The following is a 22,614-nucleotide window of genomic DNA, read 5'->3' on the forward strand; positions in this document are numbered from 1 at the left end:
TCCTGGCACAGGTGATGCACATGATGTGAACAGCTTGGAGAACTGCTTTCAGCAGACACGCTTTGCAAATAGTGTTTGCTTTGTTTCGAAACAAGCAGGGAGTGATTGAAATGCACAAAGGTATTGGCAGCACCACAATGAGAAAGTTATAAAGCCACTCACACATGACCTGTTGACTGAGTTCACATACCGGGACATCTCTGAAGCTGGGATTTGTGAAAGAACAGAAGAGAATCAATCAGGTCTATTCAGTGGGTTTTGAGTGCTCAACTCCCTTCAGCATTTTAAAAAATGGTGATATGGATTTAATACAAAAAGGAGCACCCATGCAGTTTCCTCAGTTTATGCCAGCGATCCTTGGCATGGGCTGCAGGGCCGAGGAGATGTCACAGCAGGGCAGAGGCTGCTGGTGGTGCCACACAGCAGCTGGCAGCAAGGGCTTGGCAGCTTTCTGGCTATGGAGCTGAAACTGCAGGACAAAAGAAGAGCAAGGACCAGGCATGCTCCAGAGGAGAATAGATCAAACACTCATAGGCAGTCAGGCAAAGAGAGAACCTGCTTCCTGATTCAACAGCAAACCATTTACATCTCAAAGATTTTGGTTCAATTAGCACCTTTCTCAGCATGCAGAATATCCCTCTTATTTCTTTCCAAATCCAGGCCCTAGGTCACCAGCTCATTCCTCCCAGCAGGTAATTCTGATGAATGGAGATGCTGTGAGGTCTTGTCAGGACACAAGGGTGATTAACTCTATGGCAAGTATCTCCAGCATAGACCAAACATTAAGATTCAACCAGAGAACCTAGAAGCAGGTTCTGACCTGATTACTTCAGATAAAGTCTCAGGTAACCCCAGTAGCTACAAAGGATTTCTCTCAGTCTCCTATTAGTATAAACAGTCCAAAATCCAGAACTAACCTCCCTGCTCTGTGCAGCAGCAATGATTTCATGTGGACAAGAGTGGATCCTGCCACAGGTTGCTTTTGGAGTGACCTCCATTTTGTACTCCACTCTGGAAAACAATGGCTAATTTGGGGTAAGCGGACCCACTTTGAGTTGTGCCTCACGATTGCGTGCCAGCTCATTGTGTATTCAAAGCATGAGGCTCCCCGAGGTGGGCTGCTTTCCCACCTCTCTCTCAGTGGGGTGATCCACATGAAGTGAAGGGACTGGCGACTGAGGCCAGCAGCTTGGAAGAACCACATTCTGCCCTTTGTCACCTTTCAACCAAAATGGTGACCTAGATGATGGAGGCAGAATGTGCAACCCGGGGAAGACTTAACTGGTAAGTTTAGCTGATTTCAGTTTATACATTAAAAGCAGGGTTTGCTCTTGCTATTATATACATTTTGAACTGGATGCACACTACCCAGATCCACTTGCTATTTCAGTCTGTAAATGTCAGGAGCTGTCTTGGCACATTAGCGAGGGACACACCATATAGGCTATTTCTGTCCTATTTTTTAGAATAAAATTGACCTTTTCTTTTTTTCTCCAATATTGCCCACAGGAAGAGCTGGGCCATCTCTGGATTTTATATTATCTGCAGCAAAATTCTCATTTTCCACCTCCTGACTTACATGGCAGGATGTGGTTGTCAGACAGTGTTCTACTTGCTCTGTGTACACTCTCTGACAGTGCTGACGTGTTTATTATGATTAATAAACACTATTATTCATAGCACAGCGACAGCTAGAGAGCGTGATGATAGATGAGGGCCCTACTCCTGTAGGCCCAGTAGAAACCCATAGGAAGAACCAGGAATTTAAATAGACAAAGAATGTTATTACTGTTTTACAGGTGAGATCCAGAGAGATCTAAGAATTTGTCCCATGCCTCACAGGAGGCCGTGCAGAATCAGAAGCCGAGCTGACATCCCCTGAGCTCCAACCATACGCCTCTAATTTTACTGAGACAGGAACACAGAAGGAAACCACTGTCATACAGCCAAGAGCATCACAGGATATACACTCATTCTTTCAGCCTCGTAGAGCTGCAGCACTTCTATTTCTTTGTTTGTTTGTTTGAGTGTTACCCTTCCCTAGTGATTATTTCTTCTCCTTTTTTTCTTGGTTTGCAACCTGTGAGTCATCATAGTGCAGATGAAAATTTCATCTGAAACAAAAGGAGCTCTGTTTAAATCCGCAAAACAAACACATTTTTTGTTTTTTGTTTTTTTCTTTTCTAATATCAAAGCGGTAGCAGATTGGGCCCTACAAAAAGAAACAAGTTCCACTTGGATTAACATTGGATTACCTTTTATTGCACCTGACCTCAGCTCTCTGTCTGATGATAACTGTGCCTTCCTATTTTCTCTCATCAACCCCTACTTCAGTCTGCATTTGCAGCCACCTTTTTGCAGGTAACCTCTTTTCTGCTGATGGAGAACTCCTACGCTATGAACATTCCCAGAAATCACGTTGCTGTTGCATTTTGGCTGAGGAATGAGGTGGTGAAGGGCAGTCTCCACATCAGCATTTGCTTTTTTCTTTCCCATAGCTGCCATGCTTCATTTCAAGGCATCCTCATCCAGATGGGTATGATTATAACCTTGCCAGTCTACATCCCATCCCAGATACTGCTGGACTTCAAAATTTTCCTCTGGCAGGCCTGTGACATGGGTTAGGACATCCAGGCATTCAACACGTAATTGGGGACTGCTCATGGTGTTACTCCAGGAGTAGTATTTCATGGATGGATGCCCTTCTTCCTCCAGAGAGGCAGCAGTTTTAGGATACCCAACACAAGTGTCATCACCCAGAGCTGCTTGGAGGAAGGAAGAGCATTTCTCTGGAATAGCAGCCTCTGTGGATTGCCAGGGCTGTAGATTAGTAAGACGTGGGCCCGCAACCATAGAGACAGTTTTCTTCAGGAGGGGAACATGTTAGCAGCGTCTGCAAAGTGCAGCTCCTACAACAACAGAGCAGGTTGGGTGGGCAGAATATCAGTGCTTGTGTTGGAGTTGGCCAGGGTACAGAGAGTTGCAACACTCCTCCTCTTCAGAAAGCTAAAACAACATGAACCTAGCGCACAGGCAATGACACAAGATTTAGCAAGGTGCAGTTATTAGTGTTCCCATACTAAAAGGCCTACAATATCAACTCCCTCCAGAAAGACAGCATTTTGGCACACAGATAGGGCTTTCTGGTGCTGCAGCTATAGCTCACATATTACTTAATTTGGGTACCATTTAGAGGTCATAAATACACAGCTGACAACGCAGTGGTAAATCTGGTCAAGGACATGGACTTGTGGGTCATTTTCCCTCATAACATACTGCAAACCAGTATTGAAAAGTGCTTTCTTCTTTATAATGCTAGTTTTTGCAAGGAAGGTAGAATGAAGCCAACTTTCCCTCAAAGAAAAGAGAGCAGAAGGCAAAATCTAGATGTGCTGGTATCGAGAGAAAAGAAGGTGTCATGAATGGCCGGGTTTGAAGGCAAAGACCAGACATGATTTAGCCTGCTCTCTCCTCTTCCCTTTGTTTAAGGACAACTGACTGCACTTTCAGTCTATTTCAAAGGAGTGTTTCACTTTAGATGTTTCAACTCCAGGCATCTGCTCTTCCCAAAACATGAATAACCACAGTGTGTCATTACACCATTTAGAACTGGGTTTCAGGGATACTAAATGCCAGACCCCAAAGGCTTGAAGTTGGATATGCAAATGTGGAGATACTGGAAAATATGTGACCTTATAGGACCATTTTATTTTGTAGAAATGAGGCTATTCCTATTCAATGCTGAACACATCCAACATCCACAGATCTAACGGTAGATGCCAGGTCGCAGGAGAATATAATGGCTATGAGGAAAGGGTGTTCATTAACACCATTAAAAGACGCAGAAACTGCTCCTCTGTCCACTCTTCCTTTGGAGAGGTTTACAGAGGTTTACATTTTTCATACACCTCCCATCTCTCTTAGGCACAACAGGTCACATGGAGCTACCTCTCTTGGGCCATCCATTGTGTACACATGAGGAAAAACTGAGATACGTCTAACAGTAGCCTCAGCTTACAAAACACCCTGCCTCACACATCTGAGTCATGTGTATTTACCTTGACAACAGCTGCATCACAGTTCCTGTATCTTTGTGGCTTTTTGTTCTCTGCACTTTGGCATTTTAAACCAAAGGCTGATTGCAATCTGGAGTTGGACTTTACCAAATTTTCCATTTTTGATGGCAGTCTTGTCAGACCTCTCAAACCACAAAGACATATCAGTGGTAAGGGAGTTCTGAGAATGGGCAGACAGTGCTGGGAGCAGTGCTGACTGATCTGCCTGGCTCACTCTGAGTCAGAGCTGAGCCCATCAATGGAGATCAGGAAGCACAGTGCCCATTAAGGTACCATGTTTTGAATGAGAGAAGACCTCCACTGGGTCACCATGGGGAGTATGGCTGGTGTCAGATCCCTTATAACACTAATTGAGGAGCTCACCAATTAGCCGTGTATGTGAACAGCTCTCTGACCTAAGCTGGCTTTACCAGCACACATTATCTAATGGCTTGGAAGGGAGAGGGAAGCTGTTGTCCCTGGGAGGCAGAGGGTCACTGTGATCTAATGTCTGTATTTGCAAACCACGTCTTCTTACACATCCCTTAAACATCCATTTCAAATAGTATTTTAAAAGTAGCTATGAGACAGACTCTAAAGCAGATTCTTGTAAAAAATCATTGGTTCACAGATCAGTATCCAAGTGGCCTTTTCAAACTACAAATATATTCTGCCCTCTTCAGACTTCCTCTGCAGTAAATAATGGATTAAGTCAGGAAAATTGTATTATAATGAGAATGACACGAAGCTTTAATGATACCAGAACTAGGAAAACTAACCTTATTTTCTGTTCTCCTCAGAAATCAGGATAAGGCTTATCATTAACAAATCATGACCAGCTTTAATTGAGCAATTAAGGACAGTAGCAAGATAATAGCAGTATCTTGGAGAGAGGGTATGTTCATAAAGGTCTTCCAGAGCCCAGCACTGGTACAGGTTGTCCAGAAAGGTGGTGGATGCCCCATCCCTGGAGACATTCAAGGTCAGCCTGGATGGGACTCTAGCTGTAGGTGTCCCCTGTTCATTGCAGGAGAGTTGGACTAGATGGCCCTCCAACTCAAACAATTCTGTAATTCTATGATTCTATGAAGGCCCTGGTGCAAGGACCAAACATCACTGCACATTCTCCACACCAGAAGAGCCCAAACATATGCTGCAGAGGTAGGATCTACTTTGCTTGCCTTCTCTTGCACAGATGAAGCCTCCACTGCTTGCATCATAGCCCAGCTACAATTAAGGATATGGAGTGTGGGGAATGCTTCCTTCTCTCACTGAAATCCAGCAAACCTGTGAAGATGCTCTTGGGGAAATGGAAGCAGTGACTCTAAAGGCTCTCAGACTGACTGTGTGAAACCTAGGTCTTGTAATTTCTGTGCAAATGCTTTAACTAATAGACTTCTATGCAAAAAGAAGGAATTATCCATTCCAGTTATGTTCAGGAAGAAAAAAAGTGAGCTAGTAATTTCTACCCAAGGGGAAGAAATCTAGCTACGTATGGCAGTGCTTTGAAAATCCCCAGTTTGGATGACTGAGCACCTCACTACAAGACATTGAGGCCCTGGAGTGTGTCCAGAGAAGGGCAGTGAAGCTGTATGGGGAGTGGCTGAGAGAACTGGGATTGTTCAGTCATAGAAGAGGAAGCTGAGGGGAGACCTTATCACTCCCTACAACTCCCAGAAAGGAGGAGGTGGTGAGGTGGGGGTTGGCCTCTTCTCCCAGGTAACAGCAATAGGATGAGAGGTAATGGCATCAAGTCGTGCCAGGGGAGGTTCAGGTTGGATATTAGAAAAAATTTCTTCTCTGAACGAGTAGTGAGGTTTTGGAACATGCTGTCCAGGGAGGTGGTGGAGTCACTGTCTCTGGAGATTTCCAATAAAAGGGTAGATATGGCACTGAGGGACGTGGCCTAGAGCAGTCACAGGCATGGGTTAATGGTTGGACTGGATGATCTTAGTGGTTTTTCCACCTTAATGATTCTATGATTCTATGACTAGCCTAGCCACTTCTTGTTGGCCCAAGGGACACTATGGTATGCAGCAATCTTTCACTCTCTTCCACTCTGTTTTCCACAGGATGGAGATGCAGGTACACAGGCTGGAAGTCATGACCCCTTCCAACCTGGCCCTGGCTTGGTTGTATGGATGACCATAATGTGAGCTGTGGATCTTCAACACTCTGCAGCTAGGACATAGCCACGTGTCCCAAGTTACAGGTTCACACCTAATTCAGGCTTTCACATAGGCATGTAAGCCTGGGACTTTCAAAGACTGATTTCAAAGACTGATCGCTTCCTCCCATTTTAGACTGTCTTAGCAGGGTCCTGCTCAGCACCCTCAATATTGTGGGCCCCATTCTGAGCTGCCAGCTGGCCTTTTTGAGCACAGTGCCATAGATGTTCAGCCCATGTAAGGCTAAGGGCCTTCTAGCTGCAGATAGGGAGCCTGCCTGTCACTTGCAACTTCACACCCTTTCTCCCAAGCTACTGCTTGAGTTTTTCCAGCTTCTGGGGCAATAATTTTCCCCTGCTGTTCTTACACTGCTGTTCTCTTGCTGTTAATCTCATGGCCTTGAACTCACAAACCTTAATACTGTTGTTATGGTAAGTTCTCATGGGAAACAATTGCCACTGGAGTAAGATTCATTCCTTCCTCCCAGCCCCTTTCCCTTGCGGGTAGCTTTCTATTAGGGGATCCAAAAATGCACATACACAAATCTCAACTACCACTCAGCATGCATCACCCACTCTGAACAAAGCATGGTCCCAACAGTACGGTAAGCTGGAATCTCTCAAGCACAAATCTCTTCCATAGAGAATGTGAGCAATTTCTGATGAAAACTGTTCCATAATTATTGAAAGTTATAGTGGGAGGACCCTGCTACACTGGAGAGGACACATAAATGGACATCCCATTGTGTGCCTTCCCAACTGACCACTCAGAGAATTTTCCCTTTCCCTTCTCTCCCTGCTTCAATGCTCATGCCTTGCTGTCTCTGATAGGCCAATAGCAGCAAATGCTGCTTGATAAGATGATTGCAAACATGGCACACTAAGTCACGATGTGGTTATGACTAGAGCTGAGAAAACTCTAACATCTTAGCAGTGTTTTCATAGCTCATCATCCTTTCAACCAGTCTGGTTCTGAAATGTACTGAGCCCTTTCAAGAAAAGGACTCATGAGGTGTGCAGCTCAAGTTCAGAGCAGGCCCTTAAAATGAGCTCTGTCCACCTATTTTTTAAAAAAATCAAACAAAAACAAAAGACATCAGCTTAGCCAGTTTTACAGTGATGGCCTGAGTTAAGATTTCCTGATGTTAAAGAACTGTGGACCTACTTCCTTGACGCAGTGATGTCAGTTTTTGACTGGTGAGGATTTTTTTAATCACCTTTATCTTTAGAACCACCCAGTAATTAAGACCCAGAAAGGACTGTATGAATATGTTTGCATGCAAAAAAAATGATGTTCTTTGTGGAGTAACTGATTATATTAGCAGCTTCAATTCTGAAGAGTTCCTTTGACCTGCCAAATCTCAGGAGTCAATCCAGCTAAGAAAGATGTGATTTCTTTGTATCTTTTCCAACTGCTGCTAGAGTCATTTCAGCCAGAGTAACAACCAACACAAACTGAGAGGAAGCACAGGGAGCACACAGATCCAGAAGGCTCAAACTGAAGAGTATGTAACTTTGCAGCATCCTGGAAGACAGCTGCAAGGTGTTTGTTAGCCACAGTGATACATGAGATAGAAGGAAAGATGACTAACAAGCCTTTCACTTGAAATTGTTGCTGCCTCATAATCAGTAACACTCAGCCTCCTCCAGGCAAAATCCTCCATCAGCCCCAAAGAACAGACAATGCAATGAATGAGTAAACTGAAGCTGGGACACAACAATTTCTCAAATCCCTTGCCATTACTGATTTCTAAAAGCAGATCTTTGAGCTCTAGCATTCAGCCAGCAATGCCCTTGCTTTGGAATCATCATTGGCTCGACGACTTCCAACATAACTCACCCATTACACATTGTCTAGGGTTCAGCTGTCATGGCTACAAACAGTGAAATAAGGAGAGATAAGAGATCACCCAGATTGCTGGCAACAGTAGAAGCTGTAGAGCAACTTTGGCAAGGCTGTTCTGCTGTCTGGCAGAAAGCGGAGCAGAGAGAAAAACAAGGCTCTGCCCTTTCTGGGGGCTCAGTTCTTGGCATACCACTAGGAGAGCTTGACAGAGGTGTCCATCACCCAGGACTGATGGAAGCCATCCTTCTGGCTTATCAGGGCTCTTTACAGGCTTGGGACATCTCCCCATGCATGGCGTTTGCCAGTGGCAGGAGATGCTGGGGGTTGGAGTTACCAAAGCCTAAGGAGGAGCCGTGTGCCACCTGAGCACTGTCTCATCGTGCGCTCACACCGAGCTGGCAACCAGGGGAGGTTAAAGCTCATTAGAAAGGAGTCGGGGTCCTTTCCAAATGGGAAAGCTCAGCAAGCGGGGGATGCAGGCATGCTAGCTGAGCTGTGGTAACTGTTCATGTCCACGCTCCTACCCCTTTGCCAATAGCAAGGAAAGCGCATTCATCTCACCCTCTTCCACCGGGGCTTAACATAATGTGTTCTATCTCATGGCTGCCGTAGGCTGTGTATGAATCAGTCAGCTACTGCAGTGCAGCCAACATGTAGGAACTCAACCGTGCATCCCAGCCCTCTGGGCTACCTATTGTCACGCTGTCCTTCCTCCCACGTTTGTCTCAGCTTGTCTGTGACCCTGTGGGGTTGGGTCACATCAGATTTACTTTGTGCCTTGCCTTAGCAGGGACCAGGTTCCCATTTCATTTTGCTGTGTGGTTTTCACTTTTCTCGGCTGCTGTAGTTTAGATGCTTCTCCCTCCTTTGCTGAGCTTTGGAAATATTTTTTTTATGGTTTTATTTAAATCACCCATTGCCAAGCCTTTCTATTCATATTCAGATGTTCATCTATTGCTCTTCCTGGAAGTAATAAAGCTCTCTTCATAAGCATGCAAACAAAAAAATAAGCTTAGCACCAAAAGCTGTTTGAAACAGATAAAGTTTAAAGCATTACATAAAAAGTGGGGCTGGTTTTTGCAGTCCTCATTGTACTTGGAGCAGCATTTTGTCATTATAACTTTGGACTATATAGCAAAAGAACCTTGCAATAAAAGGCTGCCATAAATTGACCTTTTGTTGCAAAATCTGCCATTCAAGCATAAAGCAGCGAGAAAGGCTACATAAGCTGTGTTAAAAGTAGGTCACTGTACATCCACTGTTGCCATGGAGGGTCCTGGCTGCGTGCTGCTCACTGGGTTTCTCATTGGAGCACTGATATGCATGCAGGAGATATTCTCAGCTCACCCCACAACTTCGCACTGGATAGAAAGGACAGGGTGGTATTAAGGGATGTTGAAAAGCCATGTTCCCAGGGTTGGACTGCTGTGGACCATCTATAAAGGTGATTTCTGAGAAATGGGAGATCCTGACAGCAGGAACAGTGTTTCTGCAAACAGCATGATGGCTGGCACTGCCACCATTGGGTAGGTTCCTGGGCTGTAGAAGTGACACCCAGAGCTGGTGGGAAGCTCTAAATGAAGGAGCAGTACTTCAGGTCTGCATTGCTCCAGTCTCGGTGAGCCTCTCACTCTGTGCTGTGCTCCAATCCAGTGCTGGAAAACGCTGCCTGAGTGGGCCTTATACAACAGCAGCACTTCTCTTCCTCCAGTCCTTCATAAAGGCACCCAGTCTTTTGTCCTAGTTTGCTCTCAGCCAGAGAGCAAAGAGAAAGAAACTTTTATCTCGTCTGCAACTGCGATGCCTGCTAGAGGATCCCTGTAGGTTTTTTTTTCAGCCTTGTTGACATTACTGAAGAGAAAGTTGAACTCAAGCCTCCAAGAGTCAAGAGGATCTTTCTCCACTGACTCCAGCGGGCTATAGATATCTACAGACATTATCTGTAAAACCACCACGCTCCAGGAAAATGTTTCAGGGAACAAAGCTCTAAAATGCTTTTCTGAATAGGAGTGAATTTAAGCTCATGGTCAAACATCTTCTTGACTCCAACCCTAAACAGCACAATACAGATAAAGAAAACTTAGTCATAGGAACTCCTCAAGAAAACAATTATAACATCCCTGTTTCCCATGGCTGCCCAAGCTTATCTGACTCAGTTGCACTAACAAGACTGGATGCAGAATCCCAGCTCCTCCTTGTCCTTGGCAGCTGGAAGGTGATGGAAATCAAAAGCACTTCCCCAGAATGGGGAACCCCTGTGCCAGCTCTTTCTTATCCTCAGCTCATGTGTTTCCTGTTAAAGATTTTACACAGCAGCAGGGAGGAGCCTTCATTTACCATCCTTGACATAAGATGATATGATAGACTGAAGGAAAAATTGTTCTCCTTTGTGCTCCATTACAGACTTACACACTGAAAATATGCAGCCTTTGATCTTGTTCTTCTTGTGTTCTGCATCATTTTTTGCAGCTTATAGGAAAAAAAAAAAGATCGTGTGTAGGTTTAAAAACAGACTGAAAGCAACAGAGTAGCTAAACATTCTGATTTGTGCTTATTTTTGCACAATACATGTCTTAACCATTTTAATAGACAATCCATCCACCCACCTTCCCCTTCCATGGGCTGATGTTCATAATGGCTTAAGCACTGTCAGAGGGGGGAAGAAACAATGGAAGCTGATAAGATGCTGGTGCCTAGTCATGAGAGGAAAGAACAAAGGTGGATTTTATTATTGTTGTTATAGTACTGGATAGATATTAAGTTGTAATATTCTTCTGCAGCACTTCTTTCCAAATGAAAGTGCATTTCTCTCTACTCCATAAACATGACAGAAAACTTGCTAAGCAGAATGAGTGGCCCAAGATCACACAGAAGTAGAACAGCAAAGTTTGATATGCTTATCTAACAAAAAAAGTGATACATTTAACATCTGTTTGCAACTTCTTTTGAAGGATTCACATAAAAACACATTGAATAGGTTTGAAGATACTATACACTAAAAGGTCCATGGCCTGTGGTATGCAGAAGAACGAACCACAAACATAGACTTAAAATATGTTCTACACATAAGCTCTAAACTTTTTAAATCCCCTGAGACAAGTATTGTGGTATTAGTGTTATCTCTGTAAGACTGATTTTCTAAACACTTTATGCAGTTGTCTGTGTATTCAAACATGTATATGTACAGATGTGCTCATCTTTGCAGAATCACAGAACAGCTGAGGTTGGGAATCCACCTTTGGAAGCCATTTAGTATAATCCCTGGTAAAAGCAGGGCCAATTAAAAGAGGTTGCTCAGGGCCCTGTCCATTTGGGTTTCTAATATCTCCAAGGATGGTGACTCCACAACCTCCCTGAGCAACCTGCCACAAGGGCACATTGCTGCCTCATGTGTCACTCCTCCCAGAATCGTATCATGGATGAGTAGTAATCGCCTCAAGTTGCACCAAGGGAGATTCAGGTTGGAAACTGGGAGAACTTTCTTCTCTGAAAGAGTGGTGATGCATTGGAACAGGCTGCCCAGGGAGGTGTTCAGTAAAAGGGTAGATGTGGCAGTTAGGGACATGGTCACGGTGGTGATGCGTTGATGGTTGGACTAGATGATCTTATGTCTTTTCCAAACGTAAAAATTCTATGATTCTCTGTGCAAATTAGATGAAGGTGCATTTGGCCTCAATGTCCAGGTCAGTAATTGAAGAGATTAAACACCATTGGCTCCAGAAGTGACTTCTTAGAGTGCACATCAATATGGACTGATTTCCATCTACACACTATGCTGTTTATCACAACCCTTTGAGTCCAACATGATAGTTAGTTTTCAGCCCACCCCATTGTACACTTATCTGGTCTGTAATTCATCAGTTTGTCTGTGAGGATGTCAAGGGAGAAAATGTCAAGAGCCTTGCAAAATAGCACCCACTGCTTTCCCTTTGTCCACTGAGCTGTCTTCTCATTGTAGAAAGCTATTGTACTGGTTGAACATGATTTCACTTTTGTACAGCCATGCTGATTACTCTCAGTTACTTGGGTTTATTTGCTTCATCACCCTTCTTAGTTACTGGAAACCCAGTTATATGACCCAAATAAATAGGGGTGAGGGGAAAATCAGATTACTTTATTTCTACAACTTACAAAGCAGTTCTTATTTTTTTTATAGAAGCATTGTGAGGCTTTGGAATGTCTGAAATACATACTGAATGTTACTTTTAGAAGAAAGGAATAGCTACATCATAGGACATCCTAAGGAAACCTAAGAAAGAATGTAAGATGTTCCTTACACAGCAGGAGTTCGGATCACTAGGTTGTTCTATTAGCAAACATTACCTATGATTTCCATGAGAATTTTGACCAACTTACAGCTCCTTCAAAATAACATATAGACATAAGGATGCCGTACTATCACAGAAAGCACGCAGTATTGTTCATTAGGTTATACACATTGTGGGTCCCATTCCCGACTATCTCAGGAGTGCTAGAAGGTCCAGTTCAGGCCAGTCATTCAGCACTTGTTTTGGAATCAGACAAGCTATTACTGCTCATCTGTCCCTTACTAAAGGACAGTAGCATGCTTAGAAAAGGTCCTATATCAAGCTTACAGCAAGCAATAAAATAGAAAGCACTAAAACTCCAAATGTGAAGACAGCTCTAACTTCATATTTCAGAGCCCGTTGTTTCTCAGATTTACACAGGAAGGAGAAAGAATGAACCCAGTGACTGTGAAGTTACTAACTGCCTCTTAAAACCTGAAGAATAATTCTGATGGTTATTTATGACATGTGTATTAGAAAAAGAAAGAAAGAAAGAAAATCGGATTTGAAATCAGAGTTCCTACCGCTCGTTTGCAAATTGTTGGAATTGTTTTAAAGCTTATTATGACTTGCCTGCTCTTTAAATAGGCAGGAATGAGGAACACAAACATCAGCTGTTACCTCAGGCAGATATCTCCTACCATGGGGCTACTCAAGTGCCAGGATCTGACCTGGGGTTGGGGTTGCTGCAGGTCGGCTGGGGAAGGAGCCCCGCTCAGCAAACTGGAAGTAGCCCTCACCCTGGGGAGCAATAGCACAGTTGGCCCTGTGCTAAGGAACAAGACACTTCTCTTTTAAAAGGATTCTTTGTTTCTATAAATAATGCGTAAAATCCTTAAAAGTGCAAGTTTACTTTCTCAAAAGCAACAGGAAGCCCTTGAGCTCAAGTCTCCAAAGCAGCTGCAACTGAGTTAGTTGATCACAGGGATCTGTAGGATCCAACATGCCCAAATACTGAGAATGTGGGCCAAGAGCTTAGGTTTCACTAGTAAGCATCAAAACAAGGACTCCAAAGAATTAGCTTTTGAGAGTATTTAGCTGTTCAAATACAGCATTGTGAAGCACATCAGTAGCACCAAAGCACTCCTTGTAATTTTACAGCTATTCAAATTTACAGCATTTCAAATACTGAACTTGCTTCCAGTCAAGTATTGCTTTTTTGTCCTGCAAAGAGTTCTTCTGAAGGACAGAAGTTTTACTTATATGTGAAGAAGTGAATAGGACAGAAGTTTTACTTATGTGTAACTACAAATGACAAGTAATATTAAAAAAACAACTAGTGAAGACAAGATAGGACAAGAGGTAATGGCTTTAAGTTGTGCCAGGGGAGGTTAAGGTAAAATTTCTTCTCAGAAAGAGTGGTGAGGCACTGGCACAGGCTGCCCAGGGAGGTGGTGGAGTCACCGTCCCTGGAGCTGTTCAAGAAAAGAGTAAATGTGGCACTGAGGGACATGGTTCAGTGGGCATGGGGTTGATGGGTTGATGGTTGGACTAGAAGATCTTAGTGATCTTTCCAACCGTAATGATTCTACAATGCTAGGAAAGCTGGGAACCTGCTGTAGCAAGGGGCTGGATTAGACGAGGTCCAGAGGTTCTTTCCAAGACCTCTGATTCTGTGATTCTGTGAAAAGACGCACAGAGATGGCATTTTCATTTGCTCCCTTCTGCCAACACCGTTTGTTTTCATATGAAAACGAAAAGACTGTATAATTAAATTCAAAAGTAATCTAACAGAAATTCCACGTAAGCTGAACAACATTCAGTAGATCTGAAGCTGACCTGGCATTTGTGATGTTTCACTAAATCAGAGGTGCTATTTTTCTCATTGCTGTGTCCATGGGCTCAGGATGGTTGCATGTTCTCCCTCCAAAGAGATGTACCAGAGAACATTTGGTAGGAATGCATTATGTTTGCATTACTGCAGACTACATGATGTGCTAGTACAGATGTCAGGTGAGAATTTCAGTTACGATAAAAATCAGTACAAAGTCTGTAGCTGGCCAGCGTACCAGGAAACCTCTGCACATTTATGCAACTCTGCTTGTTCCAGACCTGTCAATCCAAACTGCCCCAGCTAAGAAAAACAAAGCAACTACAAGCAATTATTTTCAAATAACAAAGCTCCTAAATTGTAATTAAAGAAACACTGAGCTCTGTTCTATTCCCATATAAGACAACATTCCATGCATATCAGGGATTAGTCAGAATTCCCCTTCCTCCATCTTGCCTTCTTGTAATCTTTACTTTTAATAACTGTCAGCTTCCTAAACCACAAAGCTCTCTCTCCTGTTTTGCTGTTATTCACTGGGGCAAAATGAAATGCGAAGGCAAGAAAAGAACACAGGTGTGTTTATCCTGCGCTAGAGCAAAAGGAATTTGCACTCTAGCAGGAGTGGAAACACAAGTGAGGGGCTACGGGGTTGTTTCCAGCCTTTGCCTGCTGCGTTGTAGGTCGGCTCACTAAAGAACACAGCTAAAGCCGCACCTTCACCTGCCCCTACTGATCCCACGTGCTGTCCACCATGCCAGCTTGTCTCCGAGGGAATGTGGCCATTCTCTTCTTATCGTAGGGAGTCCCAAACTTGCAGAAAGAGCAGCAGGGTAGGAAGTATCTCAAACACTGCAATTTCTCTCTAAAAATCGAAGTTTGAAACCTCATCATTACGATGAGGGAGTAAGTGCCAAGGAGAGAGGTCTCAATGCCCTTCATCCCATTGGTGTTTCCGAACTGGAAGCCTGGAAATAACATTATCCAACCAGTGTTACAGAGCAGCTATTGAAGAAGACCCCCTCTCACTATACAGCTCTTGTGAAGAGGCCAGCAATCTTCCTCATGCCACAAATGGAAACATTCTTATGGCACACATCTTTGCAGAGGCGATGGGCCAGGTTTTATGAAGCATTTAGCTCACTGCAGATGTAGATAGATCTTGGAGAGGGATTTTCAGTGGTGTTTAAACCCCATCGACTTTCACAGCAATTAGATGTTGGTCACCTTTCAAAACTCCCACTAAGCAACACGCCTTCCTACTCTGGTTTTAGTTAGCAAAGGACAGTGCCCCTAAAAACAAGTTTTGAGGGGGATGGAAGAGGGTTGAGGCAATTACTTTGCTGAGAAAAAACAGGGAGAAATGAAACTTAAGAAACTGAAGAAACAAAAATTACACTTCGAATCTATTCAATAAAAATCCATATAAAACATTAAAAAAACTGAAAATATACTGGTTCAGGCAACTAGTTGTTTTTTTGTTTTTTTTTTTCCCTGTATTCTGGAGAAGAGGAGGCTCAGAGGAGACCTTATCACTCTCTACAGCTGTCTGAAAGGAGGCTGTAGCAAGGTGGGGGTCGGCCTCTTCTCCAGGGTCACTAGCGATATGAGGAGGTTCAGTTTGGATATAGGAAAAATTTATTCTCTGTAAGAGTAGTGAGGTATTGGAACAGGCTGTCCAGGGAGGTGGTGGAATCACCGTCCCTGGAGCTGTTCAAGAAAAGGGTAAATGTGGCACTGAGGGACATGGTTCAGTGGGCATGGGGTTGATGGGTTGATAGTTGGACTAGATGATCTTAGTGGCCTTTTCCAACCGTAATGATTCCATGATTCTATTATTTTACAGGATTTACCATAACACTCTTGTACAATTTGATCTAACATTCAGCAGAATTATTTCCCAAATCTAGTTCTTTATTTCTTCTACACACACAGTGTGTCAGTGCAGTAACAAGCTAGTCTTGCTGAATGATGATGAGCAGATATATCTTCATCACAAACATAGTGTCATCATGACCTGGAGTACTGACTACAAAGCCACATTCCATTACGCTGGAGCTGCAGAAAGAATACAAAGAAATGGATGGTAAGCAGGGAGGGACTTGAAAGAGTAGAGAGAGAAACAGAGTGCATAGTGCTTTTACGGTTGCTGTGCTCTTAAGCACATGGTGATCCCTCTCCAGTCCTGGGAGGAGAAAAAATGCAGTTGTGAAACCTTCTTCATACCCACTCTCCACAATACCGACTAACCAGTGGTAATGGTCCTTCTCTAAAGGCAGCTTTTCCAAGTTAAACACAATTACATAACCCAGTGCAATCACATAAATAACTACTATGCATACAAATCAGGTATCTTCCTCAGTATTTAAATGTGTGACCAGTTAGAGTATTCATGCTAATTCCTGCTTACAAAAATCAAATTATGAAGAAAATACTGTGAAGGAATGCCTGCATAGTCAATAGACAAACACTAAAAGCACATGGAAAAGGGCTCTGTTTTCCAAAGTAAATCCAGCAGTAGGTCTTCAGTTGCAAATACTATCAAATATTTTATTAATTTGAAGCTCATTGCTTAGCCTATGTATAGACCATATATGAGATTATTTTAAATTATTTCAGTACAAATGCTGGCATTTCTGACCACATTTTTCACACTGTCTCACTAAAAAAGGTGTTTTTAATTGCCGAGAATATTCTTGCATATGGATTTGTTTGTCAGGAACATATACAAATTTTTCTGCATATATTGCAGAGTACTACAAAACCAAAAGCCAACATCCTGCCAAAGCAAACACCAGAAAAGCAGTATTCTCTGTGACTAAAGGGGAGTAGTTAGGACACTCTTCAAAGAAGTGGGAGCTATGGAGCGAGTCTCTCCATTGACCACTAGGCTAAAAGTGAGAGTCTTCCTTTTGCCCAAACCACACTGCTGCCCAGCTGCATTTGACATAGACTCGAGCGTATTTGGCTTCCTATCAGTGCCTCTTGGAATGAAAGGGAGCACCTCCCTTGGCTCCCAGGTGATTTAATATCTCCATTTTCAACCATCAATTGATTTCAAGTTTCACTTACATTCTGAAGGCACATGAATAGCCCCAATAAAGCCTCAAATTAAGTGTATTAAGGCATGACTAGGTGAAATTTAAGACTAATGCAACTCGATATATTCAATAGGAAGCGCTCAAGTGTTGACTACTAAATGCTTGTAATCAATTTTTCCACAAAATCAATGAGAGAACTTGCAGAAAATTTTTAACATTAAAAACAAACAAACAAAAAAAAAACAAAACAAACTAACAAACAAAAACACACCAGAGCACCAGAGACCAAAGTGAAGATTAGTGTAATCTCCTAATTAACAATTCCCAAGTAATAAAGTCACTCTGTAAAAACAGTGACAAGGGTCCCAGCTCAAATTATGCTACAGATGCCCTCAAACTCTTGATTTTTATCCCACTTAGAGCAAAACACCTTCCGGTCCTTTGATACTAGAAGACAAGGGGGTGCTCTGTAGATAGAAGCAAGCTATACTGTCATGAAAAATTATAGCCTGCAGGGACACGCAGACCAGTTCAAAGGTTTCCTTTTTTTTTCTGTCCATTTGTAGGCTGATGGGCTCAAAGCAACTGACAGCAGCTGCTCAACTTCACCCTGGGCAAAACCAGAAAGGGGTAAGAGGAAAAGAAAAGGCTCCTTGCTGTCATTTGTCAGACATAATTGATATTTGGGGAACCTTCTTGCAAGGAAGGTGTACTGGTTGGATTTGGGGCTGTAGTGAAGGAATCACAGAATCACAGAATATCCGGAGTTGGAAGGGACCCATAATGACCATGAAGTCCAGCTCCTGGCTCCACACATGACCACCCAAAATCCAAACCCAATGTCTGACAGTGTTGCCCAAACACTCCTTGAAATCTGGCAGCTCGGGGCTCTGCCCACTGCCCTGGGGAGCCCGTTCCATGCCCACCACCCCCACCCACCCCTCCCCTGTCACAGCTCCATGCCGTTCCCTCGGGCCCTGTCGCTGTCACAGAGAGCAGAGCTCAGCGCTGCCCCTCCGCTCCCTGTGAGGAGCTGCAGCTGCCATGAGGCCTCCCCTCAGCTCCTCTGCTCTGGGCTGAACAACCCGAGGGACTTCAGTTGCTCTTTGTACTTGTCCTCTAAACCCTTTACCATCTTTGTTGCCTTCTTATGGACATTCCCTAATAATAGTGTTACGTCTCTCAAATATTGTGGTTCCCAAAAACTGCACACCAGTGCAGAGTAGAGTGGGACAAACGCTCAATAAAAGAGGAAAGGTCTTGTTGATTCAGTTCAGGGACCTTTGGGTGCTCAGGGTCTGGGAGAGTTGCAAGGAAGAAGAAATTTGGTCCACTGCAAGTGGGAAGGATCAGATCCATGCGTGCATTTGCGCATCAGGATCAGGGCAACTTTCCGTTCCTGAGCTTCTCAGGATGCCCACCTGGAGCATCATGGGTTGCCCTCCCCTGGAAGCCAGAGTGCAGAGGACTTCTGCCTTCTGGGGAAGGTCTGGGCACTTCCTGCTTCCCCCAGATCACTGGGAAGTCCTGTGCAATCTTTTCTCTCTGTTCCCTATGTGAAGCTGGAAAGCCCTGAAGAAACCCAGGTCTCAGCCTCCTACCTATAAAGCACCTGGCATGCCTAAGTAGGCGTATGCGTGACAGGAGGAGGCAGCTCAGAGATAGGGGAGGAGAGGACTGGGACATAGGCGAGGTGAGTAGGCAGGAGCAAGACAGGGCAGGCCCAGCTGCAGCAAGGGTAGGAAGTTCAAAGATGGAACGTGCAGCTAGGCACAGCTTCCAGCCTCCTGTACATGCTGCAGTGTGGCACTAGGAAGGCCTCCTGACATACCTGGATGCAGCATAAAAAACCTAAGACAGCTTCTGAGCAAACACCCTCTAAAGGTGATTGTTTTGAGGGTGATCTGGCAATGGTAGGGGTTAAATGTTGTGAAAGTATCAGCACCTGAACTACAGACCCTGTCTCAGATTTCAGGCATTATCATTTACAGACATCTAAAAGAATACACCCTTGTGTTTCATCGCACTATTTATTAAGCTATAAGGAAGCAAAGAGAGGGGTATCCATTGCTTCCCTACCTGCTCAAGGCTGTGATCAGACATACTAACAAAAGCTAAATGACCACTGACTCTCCAAACCACATCAGCTTCCATTAAAATTGGTAGTCAAATGGCAAAAACTCCAACTCCACTAATATTCAGGGAAGCTTTCCTGGCGTTTCTTCTCCCTCAGAAGTTGTTTTGCTAAATCAGACATTCAAAAGAGAGAGAATCCCACAGAACTGAAACTACTCGGGAAATCATAACCTTGTCACATCCTCTCTGCTCCTTGTCTGTGCTGACCATCAGCAGCACATCACTGACATGACGGTTACATGGCCACTTGTGCAGTCCTGCCCAGTGTGCACATGCCTCCTTGCAGCGTCACACTTCTCAGCCCCAAGCAGGAAGGCCACAGATGGATCCTAGCCACTACGTCTCTCCCTCCCCCTGCAATAAGGCAACTATTGGCCCATGCGATTTTTTTCTATTTCCTGCATTTTCAGCAGTTTGCAGAGTTAAAATATATTCAATTGCTTAACGAGGGATATCATCTGGAGCAAAATCAAGATTGGGAAATCTGCATTTTGTGTCTTTCTAAGCAAAATGCCTTTCGGTATCTTGAGAAAAAAATGCTTATTTTCAGCTCTGTCAGCCACAATTTTATCTCGCCTCCCCTCCAAATGCTTTCAAACAGAACCCAAACCTTTCCAAAGCTAACAAGGAAAGGATTTCTTCCTCCAATTGACGTGGAGTTAGCAAGGTTGTGATGAAGCACTGCATGCCGAGACCTGTACAATGTCAGCGACGAACATGTAGTAAGATGAGAAGATTCACTGTAAAACTCTGAGCAAAAAGGTTGGCCCCATCTCTCTACTGCCTTACGTATACATCATTGTTTCAACAACAGACAAACAGCAAGATCAGATTGTTTATAGGAGTGTGATGGTAAATCTTGACAGTGTTTTGTTTCTTCCGTAGTTAGTGATGACAGGTGATTATGAAAAGCAACTGAAGTCTTTCTTCCCAAATTAGATGATTCATAAGTCCTTGCTGATGGTGTTGTCTTCAAAATCAAAGGTTGTTGAGGATGGTGAGAGGAGGAAGAAGGAAGAAAGAGAAGGCACAAAGCATGAGTAGTGTCATGCACTTGCAGCAATCTCTGCAATCCTGAATCAGCCCTGTATGCATCCCTTGAAGATACAGATATGGACACTGCATGCAGTCCAACACACAGGTAAGAATGGGAGGAAAGCGTTAAGAAACACATAAACAATGGCTATGTGAAAGGCTGAAGATTAAGTGCAAATAACAGTCTAGACACCAAGTCATGCCCTGAAAGCCCATTCATAACTTCTCACATTAAACCATCACTCTGTGTACCCCAAAATGAGTAAGCCTGAGCAAAGCTTATAAAAACCCTTGCCAGAACACAGGGACCAAGAAGGGTGTGGGTTAATGTGTGCTACATCCTCACCTGCATCAGTCAGAGTAACTAGAACAAAGCCAATGCAGCTGTGCCAGTTTACACCCACTTAAGCTATGACCTGTTTAGACATTTTTGGAAGGAGTCCAGTGATAGAGTCTAGACATCGTTATTCAGAAATAACTTCATCTTTTCCTTTTCTACAGAAAGGAAGAGGAAATGTATGTCACAAAGCAACATTTCATGCAGAACAGCAGGGAAAGACTGGATGGTAACCCAATTAAAGGCAGATCAGAAATCTTTCAAAGCCATTTATAAAGTCACATAAACTATCTCTGTCTTCCTGTGACTGAATGAAAAGAGATTGCACATGGAGCAAGGAATCAGGTGATCTGCCTTGCAAAATCTTCTTCGCCTCAGAGAACAAAATTCAAGAGCCCATTTCATCAGCCTTGCCCCTTGGGTCACTGCTGCAATCTTCAGCTTTTGTCTTCCTCAGTTCCTGATCGAGCAGGCCCAGTGCCCAAGAAAATGAGTCTTGTTACCGTCCGCCATCTCATGTTTGCAAGGAAAAATCTAAGGTGCTTGCAAGGTCTTCTGTGTTTAGGGGCTATTTCAAACAGCAGATTTTTTTTTTACCCCTATCTGCTTCCTAGCACAGTTGTCTGAAGCAAAATATCTTCTCTAATTCTAATATTTTCTATCTTTCTAGCCTTTGTTGCCTCCAGGTCTCCTGGCCACAAAGTTTTATTTTTAGCTTATTTTTCTTTATTTAACTTTCATGGAAGCATTCAGCATGCTCCCTCCATCAAATATCAGCACCAAGAGGCAGGAGATGAGGGATTCTTTGAAGGGAACATCTGTGAAGTCTTTGTGCTATGCCTTCCCGAAGGCCCTGACATTCTGTCTCTTCCTTTGCTTCTACTTCAGCTTCTTGTCTCTTTACATGCAGCTTTTTAACTGTATTTTTAGATAGCTGAACAATTCAAACAGTTTGCCTGGAGCCAGCGTTTAAACTTAGACCTATATTTTCAGGGAAAAAAAAGGTTTAAAGTCAGACTGCTTATTTAGAAGTTTCACAAAGGTCAATCTCCTCCTGATATTTTTACATACCTTAGTTTTGTAGCTGCTTATATTCCCAGCAAAAAATGTGCACTTCTTAGAGGAACAAGTTATGGGCTTGAAAAGAAAAAGAGGCTACCAAATCAACAAAATGACTGTTTATTTACCTCCACTTCTCAGGTTAAACTCACTGGGACTGCTTGGGTACAGCCCAAGCTATGATTTGAAAAGATGAAAAGGTTTATGCTTGAGGTCCTCATACGGCTTCTCAAACATCACGCACTCCTCACAATGACCACTGATCCAATAAAAATATACTCATTTGCTAGTCCTCACTTACCAAAAACCTTTTTGTAGGTTAACATGGCAGGGGGAAGAAGTGTGCTGCATTACATGCTGTCTGTTCTCCTGTGGCTGGCCAAAAAGCAGGATAAACCTCACTTTGAGAGTCGGCTAGCTGAACAAAAGCATATTCACGTGCCTAGATTCTAGTCTGATCCAACAGGGCACAGGTTCTACTTACAAGCTTGGAACCACAGCCTTCAAAGATATATTGAAAAGAAATTCAAACAATCTCAGCAGCTATCAGAATGATTGGATATTTAGGAATAAAAATGCTAAAACATACAACCTCTCATCTCACAAGCATATCCCATCCCAGACTGCATGATTCACTGGGAGATAGAAATAGTCCTTGACACACAGATGAGTTCCCTTCTAGGAGATCTCCAGCTATCTCCACTACAGCCTGTCCTCCAGTCCCAGGAAATCCAACCTTTCTGAGTTTACTGAGATACCCGTTGAGAAACTGTCGCCATCAGCCACATGAAGACACTACATAAAGATGAAGGATGGAGAGCTCTATGGGATTCTCCATGGAGGAGGGAACAGTGGTTTCCCAA

General features: G+C 43.5%; 1 long non-coding RNA gene across 1 annotated transcript; it reads left to right on the forward strand.

Moving 5' to 3' along the window:
* On the forward strand, positions 5,709 to 20,967 carry LOC110395015. Its single transcript, XR_002436099.1, has 5 exons — positions 5,709 to 5,774; positions 16,079 to 16,229; positions 17,751 to 17,814; positions 20,305 to 20,461; positions 20,857 to 20,967. It is a non-coding gene; the product is annotated as an uncharacterized LOC110395015 (long non-coding RNA).

This window comes from Numida meleagris, chromosome 2, assembly GCF_002078875.1.
Source record: "Numida meleagris isolate 19003 breed g44 Domestic line chromosome 2, NumMel1.0, whole genome shotgun sequence".
Lineage (NCBI taxonomy): Eukaryota > Metazoa > Chordata > Aves > Galliformes > Numididae > Numida > Numida meleagris.